This window comes from Bolinopsis microptera, chromosome 10 (genome assembly GCF_026151205.1).
Source record: "Bolinopsis microptera isolate Bmic1 chromosome 10, MBARI_Bmic_1.0, whole genome shotgun sequence".
Classification (NCBI taxonomy): domain Eukaryota; kingdom Metazoa; phylum Ctenophora; class Tentaculata; order Lobata; family Bolinopsidae; genus Bolinopsis; species Bolinopsis microptera.
In genome coordinates, this window is record NC_087081.1 from 12528464 (window position 1) to 12541503 (window position 13040).

The window sequence follows — 13040 nt, forward strand, 5'->3', positions numbered from 1 at the left end:
GTTAGAGATTGGGTTGGATTAGGGTTGGAATCAGATTATAGGGTTATTCATGGCCACCTAGAGAACAGGTTTCAAAAGTCACGTGACAGTCGAGTGTAGAGTGATTAATCATCATCCAATGATTTCAGCCATCTACATATTATTTGGAGATCCCCAGGGTGCCTGTATCCATCTAAACGATGGTACCGGTTACCGGTACTCTTATAGGGTGTGAGACTCAACGACGTAAGACTCTACGGCGGCGCAGTAGAGACTAGGACTCTACGGCGGGAAATATTTGTTTCATATTTTCGATCAAAATAGATAGAATTCCATATCAAATTAGGGTGCCCATGGTTACAGGAAATGTTCTTCGAAAGTAAGCTTTTATCTCATCAAGAAATATTTATCTTGACCTATGATACAGCCGATGAAATGTAACACTGATTTGAACACATAGCGGGTTGAACTTATCTGAAAACGATAGTCATACTGTACTATACATTATAGATATTCCTGGGTCGTTAATATCATGCAAACTTTCAAATGTAAACAGCGAGTGCATTTAAGAGAGTCTCAAGCCGTAGAGTCCGGACGCCGAAATGAATTGTTTTGAATAAGTTCAAGCAAATTCAGCCAAAATCTGTGTTGTTATTTCTTTGACTCCAGAAACTTCCTAAAAGTAAACCCATGAGTATATTTATTTGACCTTTTAAAAGCAACTTATGGTCTGAACAGAGCTGAAGGGTACCTTAGCAACGCCACAGCAACACCATTGTAACGCCATAGTGGTCCCCTAGCAACATCGTAGCAATTCTTAGAAAATAAAGCTAAAAGACAGGAAGCTGCTGTAATATACCTGACAATGATAATTTCTATTTGTAGCACACCTTGACACACGTTGCTGCACTTCTAAAAATTGTCTGCATGAGTTCTTAATAATTCTTATTAGTTCTTCCTAATGAGACAGACTTCCTATCGTATCTATACAAAGCCGTGTTTAGCCGGACAAGTATAAACGTCATAATATGCTAAAGTAAATCAATGCTGACAGATCCAGACGCGATGATACATACAAAACTACTTAGAATTGCTTAAAGATGACTCGTTTCCATGCATACGGGCAATGTAATTTGAGGTCTGTGGCTGAACCCATTCACTCTACCTATATTTTCAATAGTAATCTATGTTACTAGTAACAATAGGGTGGATGGGATTAAAATCATGCAAATTAAGCCATTTTTTAGTAAAAAGCAGTGAAAGTGAAATATCATGACAGTTTTCAGTAATTGTTCCTCACCGGCAAGTGTGGATCCGACCAGCTCCTTGACAGAGGTCCGGATTTACGTACAACCAACGAAAGGTTGTTTTTAAAACTTTGTTTTGATTCGTCGCATCATCCCATGGAAGCAATTGATCTAGATTGGGCGGAACTGTCGGGCAGAACTGTCAGTAGTTACATATAATGAGATTTTAGTGACGATGTTGTTTATTATACGATCGTCACTAAAATCTATCTTTGGATTGACCGCTGATTTTGGCAGCCAGCTGAATTGCAAAACCTTTTACTCTTTAACATATCATAACCTCAACTAAAATACTTACTTGTCTGTCTTTTCGGCTATATTTATGAAATTATATCAATATCTATCGTAACTGTGTTACTTCAACTTGCGCGTAACCATGGCAATTGGTTACGTGGTGTGTTACTCTGATTATGGCTCATCATGTTTGTTATTAATGCTGCTTGTTTCGTTTTTAATGTTTTCAAAACTTTGTTTAACCCTTTCCCTATCATTTTAGCTAAGTTCTATCTCTCCCAGCTCCCTCGTCGAGATACTTCTTTTTGTCAACTGTGACGGGCCCGCTCAAGGTAAAATATTCACTATCACAATATTAAGTTTGCTATAAAATTTGCAGATCAGCTTGCGAGAGCCACAAACAGTGTTTTTAATGAAATATGTCTATAACTTGGGAGTAAAAGGCCACTGAAATTTCGTATCGTCTAACCTGAACAAGCGATCAGTTTGGAAAGAAAAACCGTTTGATTCATTCTGTCTTCTGATTGGCTGAAAACTGTATACTACATTTTTTATCTTTTTACAACCCCCCATTTACAGATGGCCGCGGAGAGAGCAGTAAAGACAGAAGCTGAAGAGGACGATATAGAAGCAGGAGGGTCATTACGTATGGAATAAGTGAATCTGACGATGAGAAAAAAAGCTGCTGAAGTTTTTGGTGAGATAAACGAGAAACCTGTCGTACGTGCGATTACTCGATAGTCGATAAGTTACCAAACTTTTCTAGCTTGATTAGACGATATTTTCTGACAATCTTGGATATTATTACAGCCTAGCTGTTATACTTTTAGTTTAATACCATCCTCTAACCCCTCCGGCCTCCATACTCGATATTATGTTATTATTTGTAAAATTAGTGATATCCCAGGTTTAAAGCTAATGGTACTGGTAGTTTTGCTTTTGGTATTTGAGACGGACTTTGGGAACTAAAACGTTCTTTGAAAACCCCTCTAAACAGGTAAAACTGCATAGTTAGTGTGTCACTCAAATACTGGGGGGGGGGGGGGGGGGGGGGGGGGGGCAACCATATCAAAGTATATTAAAATGTAGGATTTTTTCCGATGTTGACCCATATCTCCTTAGAGGCCTACATCAACAATTTTTGCCGGCACAATAAGCTTGAAATGCAATTCTTAATCGATTCCAAAAAGTTCTTGCAAAAATATTGAAAACTGATAGAGTTATTTCAATTTTAATAAAGTCATAATTTTGGCTAGTATTCCAAACCGAGATATTATGTGCAATTTTCCCAATTTTTTTCATAGAGGTCTTTTTACTTAGTATTCACTATATTCAACAAACACTGAGGTATATCTTTCACATAGAGTTAGTCTCATTAAAAAATATTGAAGTTTGATCGAATTTAGGCAAAAGCAAATTTGGGCAAAATCGTATGCCCAAATGTGGGCATATTTTTTAAAGCTCATAACTCAGCCAATTTTTGACCAATTTGGATGTAAATCCATGTACTAGTCCTAAAACAGGCTTATCTTGCGAATCTAAGCGAAAAATATAGTTCATCATGTAAATCTTAGCGAAGAATATAAATATTCTAATTGTAGGTATATTAAAGTATATTAAAATATAGGATTTTTTCTGATTTTGACCCGGGGATATACTTTATATTGCTGACCTTGTATTGTCCTTCCAAAAGATACACAACACCATCGGCCAGCCAGTCGCCTAATACTGTAATATTAATAAAACGGAATAATGGCATATTATCTTCTTAGATGACACTTACAACTCCTCCGTACACACGGCTACACTCACCTCTGTACACACCGCTCCCATTTGACATTATACATTCCACTGTAATTAGTGTTATTGTAAGAATAAGTTTCAAATGTGTGGTAGCTGGCACGTGCGCGCGGCTCTAGTCATGCCATAATTTTATAGTCACGCACAAATTCGTTCATAAAATGTATCCGAAAGTTTTATATAAACCACACTCACTTCAGCATATATTTCTATATTTTACCGCGCTCTCGGGCGTGCCGATCAGCCGATGGGGCAGGGCGGGGGTTTCAAATCATCAAATGATTTAGATTACGCTAGTGTTATTATGACACATAACAATAGCTATACTATCTGTAAAATTGATAACGTAGTGGGGGTGGGGAGGTGTAAGAATTGGCCAATAGTGATAACCTAATTACGTAATATGTGAACTGTCCCTAAATCATTCGACACAATACCGTGTCAATAACTATTATTTAAGTACGTTACGTGAATTGTCGCGTACAGACGGTAAAGTGATCGACCCTTTAGACTTAGTTACGCTACCACCTCTATCACCCCTTCAATCGCTCACCCCTACTAAGAGAAAGAAAACTTCGCCGGTTGAAGACGGTAGTTGATATTTGGGTTACAATGTTTTATTTTTTCTTCACTTACTGGTAATTTCCGTCAAAAATTTAAAAAGAATGTTCACTGTTAAGGACACAGTTTATTTTACATCCCAAACGTGTTGGGAATTTTCAAGATACCACATTCCATATGACACGTAACATGGATCATTCAACGTCAATTAATACAGCCACGCACTTATCCCATGAATTTGTGTTTATGTTTGTTTGTATATTACATAACCACTTTATATTACGTAATCAATCACTTTTCCGACAATTTGTACCCATGCAACTCATCCCACGTAACTGGAATATTATAAGACTTAGCTTATAAATTCTAAATAGATTTCTAAACGCACACCTATTTTTCAGGAGGTGATCTACAATAATGAAAGATGATCTATTTCTGGCCAGAAATTTGCGGAGTTCAATCGTCTTGATATCAGTCTTGGCTGCAGTTGTATCTCTAAAAATCAGGTATACATTATTTTAAAATAAAACTATCCTTCCTGGCTTAAACCCTGGTTGTTAAAACTAAAAGCCGCCTTGCATATTCATCTTTGATTAAAAATGAATCAGATTTGTTAATTTGGTAATTTCATGATAGAAGTTGAACATTTTCCCCTCATTTTCACACGTAGTAGCTTATTTTCTTTCCCTCAGTGACGGTTTGAGGAGACACTGCATCTCACTGCTCAGTGGAGACACGGGGATATGAAGCAGTTTTCCCTCTCAAAGTCCACTGCACGTTGTCACAGTCCGATCAGAGTAAGCAGCAAAGATAAAAAGAGACTTTACCTCTGATGTCAGACAGATAAATTTTGACGAAAACAGACCTCGGAGGGTTTAGTAAAGTAAACAGACTGGCTATGGTCCTAGTACAAGAGGAGGAGAACAAGATACTCGCAATCTGTACGACTAGTTACTCTTCAGTCTAAAAGGACTAGGACGAAGCAGACAAAGTGAAGAAGATTCTCGACGACCGGACCTAGCAGATAAAATAATAGCCGTTGGATTTGATACGACATCATCCAATACTGGAGTTCACAAAAGAGCATGTACTTCTCTTCAGCAGGTCCTCAATCGACAGATCCTCTGGATGGCCTGCAGACATCACGTCCTGGAGGCGGAGCTTGTAAGAGGATCTGCCTCCAAGCAACTGTTCGGTGACACAATATCACTCGAAGTAACCCTTTTCAAGATCATGAAGACCTCCTGGGAAGATCTCGATCTGCAGAACATCGTCCTTCCCGATATCCCTACGCGCTAAAGGAACGACGTAGGAGATATTCTATCCTTTATTAATCACATCCGTCAACTCAACAACCAGCCCAGAACATTACAAGGAATTCCTAGAGCTTGCTAAACTAATCCATAGAGAAAGCATAGATATGAAGAAAGGATACGTCTTCCAGATACAAAGACCTGGAGCTGACCACCATGCCAGATGGATGGCTAAGTCCATCTACATTCTACATTATGAAGATGGCTTTTCTTCACTAGATACCAATTCACTGTACGAAGAAGAGAAACGTGCAGAAGATGGCTCACTTTGTTGTCTTCGTTTACTTGAGAGCTTGGTTCAGCGCTCCTTTCCTTGAATCTACAGCCTCCGCCGACACCCGTTTGTTACAGAGTCTTCAAAGGTACAAGAGTGTGGACATAGTATCAGCCATCACCACGGCAGTCCTGAAGAGGCAAACATGGACCTGACTGAAAAGCTCGTCCCACTATCCTTGTTTGATAAAGACCTACCTCTAGAGCGAAGAGCTCTCCTTGCAGCAAGAATAGGCCAACAAACTCTTTGAGCCTTATGAACGTAAAATTATCTTAATTGATAAACAATTATTTGGATGTTTTCGTTTTATGAACCTCTTTATAATGACCAGATAGTATGACCAAATAAGGATGTTGGTATAATTTGTCGTAGTCGTACGGGTAAGGGTTTTCAACATACGTTCTACACTCTAATTTGGGTTTAGATTTTTAATAGTCTCTAAGGACTACTTGAAGTAGTACGTGTTGAAGTAGTACGTGTTAAAGTATGCTACGTGCAGTTGGTCGAGTACTGAGTGATCAATCATCTTCACATGTTTACTGTTTCAGTTTAGTGTAGACCTTGTTGTAGAAACTCAGTACGGTGCTCCGCAGTTAATGTCATTCTGTATCATACGAAAATGCATAGCTAGCATGAGGTATGATAATCCCTCGTATCGGAATCTTTTACATATCTAATCGATTGAGTACCTGGGGACCCCGTTTTAGGTTTTCATACACGTATCAGTCATGAATCAAGCATATTTACTAAAATCTAATATTAATATAACTACTGTGTTTGAGAACACAAAGCCCGGGGTCCCCGGGTAAGTTTAAAGCTGAAAATATTATGAGTGATTTGTGTATTTGGTAATGGTACTGGCTATAGCACTGACAACTGAGCACTCTCGTGAATAGCTATTTGTCAATAGTTTACGAATGACTCCATTATTAACCGTTCTCTTTAAATTATGTAATAAAATTATTAGAATATGATCTTTAAATTATGTAATAAAATGATTAAAATATGAAAGTTGACATAAATTCTGTGATATGTCTACCACCTTTTTCCACTTGATTGTATTTACCTTTAGACCTCCGGCTTTTGTGTTCTTTAACACGATTGATATATAATATGGTGGAATGACATTGGTCGCGTTTTTGGTGTGGAATGCTAGGCGAGTTGTCGTGTGATCATTAACAATTAAGTAATAGTAATACTAGTTATACCATCATGAAACCTTTGATCCGTCAAAGTTCGGGATTGCAATTGCAAATTGACCAAAACAAATGAGAAACTTCATAAAGTATCATCACGCTACCGCACTTGTAACTTACAACATGTCGCTTGTCGGCTTGTTGCCACTCTGTCACATACTGCTTTTAAAAGGTCTACCGATATGCGATTATCATTACAAAACATATATTTTGCGCGCTCAGCATTCCACGCGCAAAAACGCGCCCGTCCGAGAGACCTGCGCGTATTAGAGGGTTCAGTCTCACCAGGCTATGTTAATGAACATAATAGCCTGGGGTCCTCAGGTAACTACTAACTGCCACTAAATGCCACTAACTGCCACTAACTGCTACAATCCACAATCGCGCCCACGCATTTGCGCGCGACAGTAGCAGTTAGTGGCAGTTAGTAGCAGTTAGTGGCAGTTTTTATGCGCGTCGGGATTTCAAATCGAGCGCTCATCAATTTTTATAATAGCAAGTCCGCAGCGTTTAGAGCTGCATTGTTGATTACTGGGCCGCGCTTACAGCTCAGCCTGTCATTCCGCCGAATCTCTATTCATTAATGAACATGATTACTGGGCCGCGCTCAGCCTGTCATTCCGCCTAATCTCTATGTTTATGAACAAAATAGCCTGAGGTCCCCAGGTAACGCCCTATCTGCTATATGCATATTTTTAATCGCCATAATATGTTCAATGTTAAATCAATGTGTTTAACTTAATAAATAAAAAATACCGTTCCCAGGTAAATTCATCTTTGCAAGTTGAATTTGCGTTTCTGAAACCACTCTCTGCACTGGTAATTGTATTTAAAAGGGAACACAAAATGATGTACGTGACCAAAATTATTCCCCGCGCGACGCAATTAGATTCTCTTTCAGCATTAAGTTTCAGTTTCTGGGTAATTCGCGCGTAAAATCATATTTGCACGTGTGCGTTCCATGTTCTCAGAATTAGGCAACGGTAAGTTTAATCTTTAACTTTAACTGTTTTGAAACAGGTGCTGTTATTTCATGCTGGGAATCCCAAAAAGTGCTTGATCGGCCAGTTCATCATTGTGTCTTGCTAAATACTTGGTTAGTTTCATTATGCTTCGACTAATCATCACTGTTGGATTGGGGATGGTATTCAACTGTTGAGGGCCTACTGTAACAGCCATTGATACGCTTATAGTTATCAGACAGCAACTAACTGATATCCAATAGGTCTCAGCCATAGAACAATACAGGCTCAACGGTGGCTCGGAAAAGTATAATCTTCATGGTCTTATATATGATTTTGGTCTATTAGAACGAGTTTTAAGTGAAATATATCCTCCAGAGATGATTACTAATAAAAATAATACTTCAGTTCGTGAAACTGACTTTTTAGATATTTATAGTCTTAGGCCCGTATTCACCAACCTTTAGGTCATACTTAAACAGCGTTTTAAGTATGAGGTCGCACTTAAAAAGGAGTTTAAGTGGCAACTTTAAAAATGGTATTCACCAAATTCACGATTAAGTGTCACCCTTTTTAAGGGTGACACTTAAAATCCCTTAAATTTGGTATTCACCAAATCAACTCACGCTTAAGTTGATACTTAAACTCACACTTAAAACGGATATTTTTAAGGTACACCTATATCAACCTTAAACTCAGTGGCGTAACGTTGCCTGTTGGCGCCCCCCTGCCGAAAAAAGCGCCCCCCTGTTGGTGCCCCCTCCCCTTTTGGTGCCCCTCCCTAAAATTGAACAAATTAGGTGATTTTAAAGAATACGCCGGTAAAATCTCTAAAAAATGTGTATCTAGAGCAAAACGCGCAGTTTTGCTAATACTTTAGTTAAGTTTTCGAAATTGTCCCACATTAAAACGACGATTTGGCGCCCCCTAAGACGGCGCCCCCCTGCACAGCGGGGTCAGCAGGGCCTTTCGTTACGCCACTGCTTAAACTACAGACCTCTTACTTAAAATATTACTTTCACAGTTTACATACGTAGCAGTCACACATATACATCATGTGTTTGATATTTCCGACACGAGTTTTAATAATGATTGATATGTTGCCTCACATTGAGATTGATGATACATTTGAAGACCACTTAGAAGAAGCAGCTACCGTTAATGTCTGCCAGTTTGTCGAAAAGAAATTGGACAAAGCTTCGGTGAAAAAGCTTCATTGTCAGCTGGGACATGGTTCATATGACAAGCTCAGGCGATTACTTAGTGATGCTGGTTTGGGAGATGTAGATTTGTTTAGAGTCCTACAAGAGGTCATTGAAACTTGTGAGATCTGTCAAGTTTACAAGAAGGCTCCTGCTAAACCATGCACATCATTTCCGAGAGCTCGGGGAATAAATGAATCGGTTGCCATTGATTTGCACAAGCTGGATAATAATTTGTACTACCTGCACATCATTGATGAATTCTCACGGTTTAGTCAGGCTGGGATTGTCAGGTCCAAGAAGACTAGTGAAATTATTGATGTTCTCAGTCAGAAATGGATATCCGTTTTTGGGTGCCCTTCATTGATATTCTCTGATAATGGTGGAGAGTTTTGTTCCAAAGAGTTTGAAGATTGGACACAGAATTTCAACATTGAGCATAAGACTTCTGCTGCCTATAGTCCTTTCTCAAATGGAATAGTTGAGCGGCATAATGCTGTAATTTCCTTGATGATGCTGAAACTGGTTGAAGAATTTCCAAATACTAAGGTTGATACCATACTCAGCTGGGCGTGTAGTGCAAAAAACTCACTCAGTACTGTTGCTGGTTTCTCACCCAATCAGCTCATGTTTGGGACACAGACATACCTGCCCAATGTCCTCAACTCAAGTCCACCTGCTCTTGAGAATGAAACGTCAAGTAAAGTAGTCGCTAGTCATATTAATGCTATGAATGCTTCTAGAAGGATGTTTCTAAGCTGTGAAAGCTCCAATAGGATAATGAAGGCTTTGAAGAAGCCACTGAGAACTTACACAGCACCTGTAACCTTTGGAAGTAAAGTTTACTACAAAGCTGTGGGATCAGACAAGTGGAAGGGTCCTGCAACAGTAATAGGACAAGATAGTACAGTGGTATTTCTTCGTCAAGGAAGCTTTGTAACAAGAGTACATCAGAGCAGGATCTCTCTTGTGAAGGACCAGGTTCCCTATGAGCCTAAATCTGATAGTACAAATGGTCCAATTCAGGATATTGAGTCTATCAAAGAAGCAAGTGTGCTTAGAATACCAGATCTTGACTGTTCTAGTGATCATGGTTCAGTCCAAGAAGTTGAAGTAGAGCCTTCTACAAACCCTTTAGCTGAAGTTAATTGTCCTGCTGAAATCGAAGCTGCGTCACCTACGAGTTTGACTGAAATAGCTGAGAAACATGTACAAGTCTCGCAGTTAGTTAACAACACAGTCAATACTAAGGAGGATCAAAGGATTGACAAGCCAATTGCCATTAAGAGAGGCTCAACAATAATCTTTGTTGATGATGGGACACAGTATGAGGCTGTTGTATTGTCAAGAGCAGGGAGGGCTAATGGCAAACATAAGAATTGGTACAATGTTCATGTTAAAGAGACAGATGAAACCATATCTATAGATGTATCTACCATTGATGACTTCACTGTACTGAACAAAGATGAAGGTGATGAGTTTGATTTCGACCCAATTGAAGATGTCTATGCTGTTCAATTGGATGACTATGCAACTGAAAAGCAGTTAGAACTGAGTTCGTGGGTAACTAACAAGGTGTATGAAGAAGTTCGGATAGAAGAGCTAGATGCTAGGAAAGTTATCACAAGTACTTGGGTATGTAAACAGAATGGCGATACAAAAAAGGCTAGACTAGTTGCTCGGGGATTTCTTGAGGATACATCGTCCATCATAAGTGATTCCCCTACTTGTTGCAAAGAGAGTCTTCGTTTACTTCTTGCCATCATTGCGGGAAAGAATTGGATTGTCCAAGCATTAGACATTAAGTCTGCTTTCTTGCAAGGGAACGACATGATGAGAACTGTGTACATGAAACCTCCTAAAGAAGCAAAAGTTACCCCAGAAGTAATATGGAAGTTAAAAAAGTGTGTCTATGGGCTAGTAGACGCCAGTCTCAAGTGGTATCAGCGAGTTGCTGATTGTTTAATTGATTTTGATGGTGTGAAATCGAAAGACCCTGCTGTGTTTTACTGGAGAAAGGATGGAGACCTTGCAGGGGTCCTTGCCTTGCATGTCGACGATTTCATGTATGCTGGATCTGCGAAGTTTCTTGAAGAAGTAATGACAAAAGTAAAATCCGAATTCCTCATAAAGATTGAAGAAAAATCTGCTTTCACCTACCTTGGTCTAGAAATTCGACAAAAGGCTCACTATATTGAGATGGATCAGAAGAAGTATATTGAAAAGCTTTGTCCCATCGATATACCAGGCGGCGCCCTTAAAACCAGGGACCTCTCCAGTGATGAGAAGAATACTCTTAAGTCTAAGCTGGGCCAGATCCTTTGGGTATCCAATCACTCTAGGCCTGATGTGTCATTTCAGGTTTGTGTCACCAGCACAGGGATCAAAGATGCCACTGTGAAGGACTTTCATGACTGTAATCAGGTCATAGAAAGACTAAAGAGAAAGCATGTCTGTATCAAACATCACTCACTTGGGAGTCTGAAAAATCTGAAGTTTATCCTCTTTAGTGATGCCTCACACAAAAACCTCTACAATGGAGCTTCACAGGGTGGATATGTAGTATTCATTAAGTCGGATGATAGCCAGTTTGCCACTCCTTTGATATGGTGCTCAAAGAAGTTAAAGCGAATTGTAAGAAGCACCTTGTTTGCAGAAACCTATGCACTCCTTGAAGCAATTGACTCCTGCATCTTCCTTCGCAGAATGACATCACAGCTACTCAACATTGAGGATATTAAAATTGAATGTTATGTTGATAGTCAAACTTTGTGTGATTCTATTGTTAGTAATAAACTGAATGAGGATAAGAGACTTAGGCATGAAATAGAATGTTTAAAAGAAACTGTAAAATTAGATAATATTGATGTTCATTGGATATCTAATAAACTGCAAGTTGCAAACGTATTCACCAAAGCTGGGGCACCAACTAATTTAATACTTGAAGTTTTGGATACTGGAGTTTTAAGATTTGGATAATTTATTTATTGTGTATTTGTTATTGGTTTATTAAGATGTGTTAGGTGTTTTAAGGATTTAGATTTTAATCATATTTGATGAATGATGACTGATATATAAGTGTTTGAAAGTTTGTGCATTTGATAGATTTTACCCCTGGTGTTTTTTATGGGTCTATTGTTAGATTTCATTGGAGATGTTTTATATGAACTCCAAGAGTTTCATCTCACCTTTACTTTATAAATGAAGTTTTATATTGACTATTTAAATTATTACAATCACCTCGAATTTTATCCTAAGCTTTTGTTTGTAGTTTGAAAGGGGTAAGATTGTTAAGTTGCTTTATATCACTAATTATGTATTTCCCAGGGCTTTGCTGTATAAGCGTATGACTTGATACTGTATGACTTGATACGATTCTTTACTACCTTTTCATATAACAACGGTGTAGTTACTGGTACCAATACCTAAGGTTAACACTTTTGACCCTCACAAAAATTAAAATAGTTTGATGAGTAAATGTAATCGTTAAAATCTGAAGTTTATTATTTATTATATACTAGTGCCGTGTGGAACAAAGAAAAACCATAGTGTTTCAAGAGTAAAAGTAGTAGTAGCGTTTAAAAACAATCTTAATAAAAATAATACAAATTACGATAAATCCGTTATGTCTCCATTCTCAAGCTCCGCAAGAAAGCCAGCCGAGAAAGGCAGATCGGTAGAGGTGGCCGTTGGTACCAGGTTGTCCCTGTGGACCCTTAGAATCTCCAACCAAAGTTCGTGCCTTTCAGCCTGCTGCATTTGCATTTGCTGCATCTCAATTTGCTGAATTGCCAGAATCCCCATTCTTGCTTGATGAAGCTCTTCTGCCCGATCCTGCAACAGTTCTTCCCTATGTGTTGCCTTGGGTTGAAATGAGGTAGGAGAATTTCTCTGCCTCTCGTTCTTTACCTCCAACGAGGGTTTCCTCTTTGAGCTTGCTGGGATACCGATGCTTGAACTTGTTGCTTGAGTGCTGGGGCACTCTTGCTCCTCTTCACCCAGGTTTATTACCTCTACATCTGGTGAGGGGTCAGTATCTTTTAGACTCCCAAGGGTGGAGTCAGAGTCAAACTCATACTTGAGAATTTAGTTAGCCATGATGCAGTGCATCATGGCTAACTAAATTCTCAACTTTATAATATCAGTTGTGTGCATCAGATGCACACAACTGATATTATAAAGTTTTCAAATTTGTGTGTGGCGAAATTACCC

The 13040-nt window shown here is 38.8% G+C and overlaps 1 long non-coding RNA gene across 1 annotated transcript; it reads left to right on the forward strand.

Annotated features, from left to right (window-relative positions):
* Positions 1-463: 463 nt before the first annotated feature.
* Positions 464-5723, forward strand: LOC134821873 (uncharacterized). Its single transcript, XR_010161070.1, has 5 exons — positions 464-1852; positions 2100-2217; positions 2428-2517; positions 4283-4387; positions 4574-5723. It is a non-coding gene; the product is annotated as an uncharacterized LOC134821873 (long non-coding RNA).
* Positions 5724-13040: the final 7317 nt, after the last annotated feature.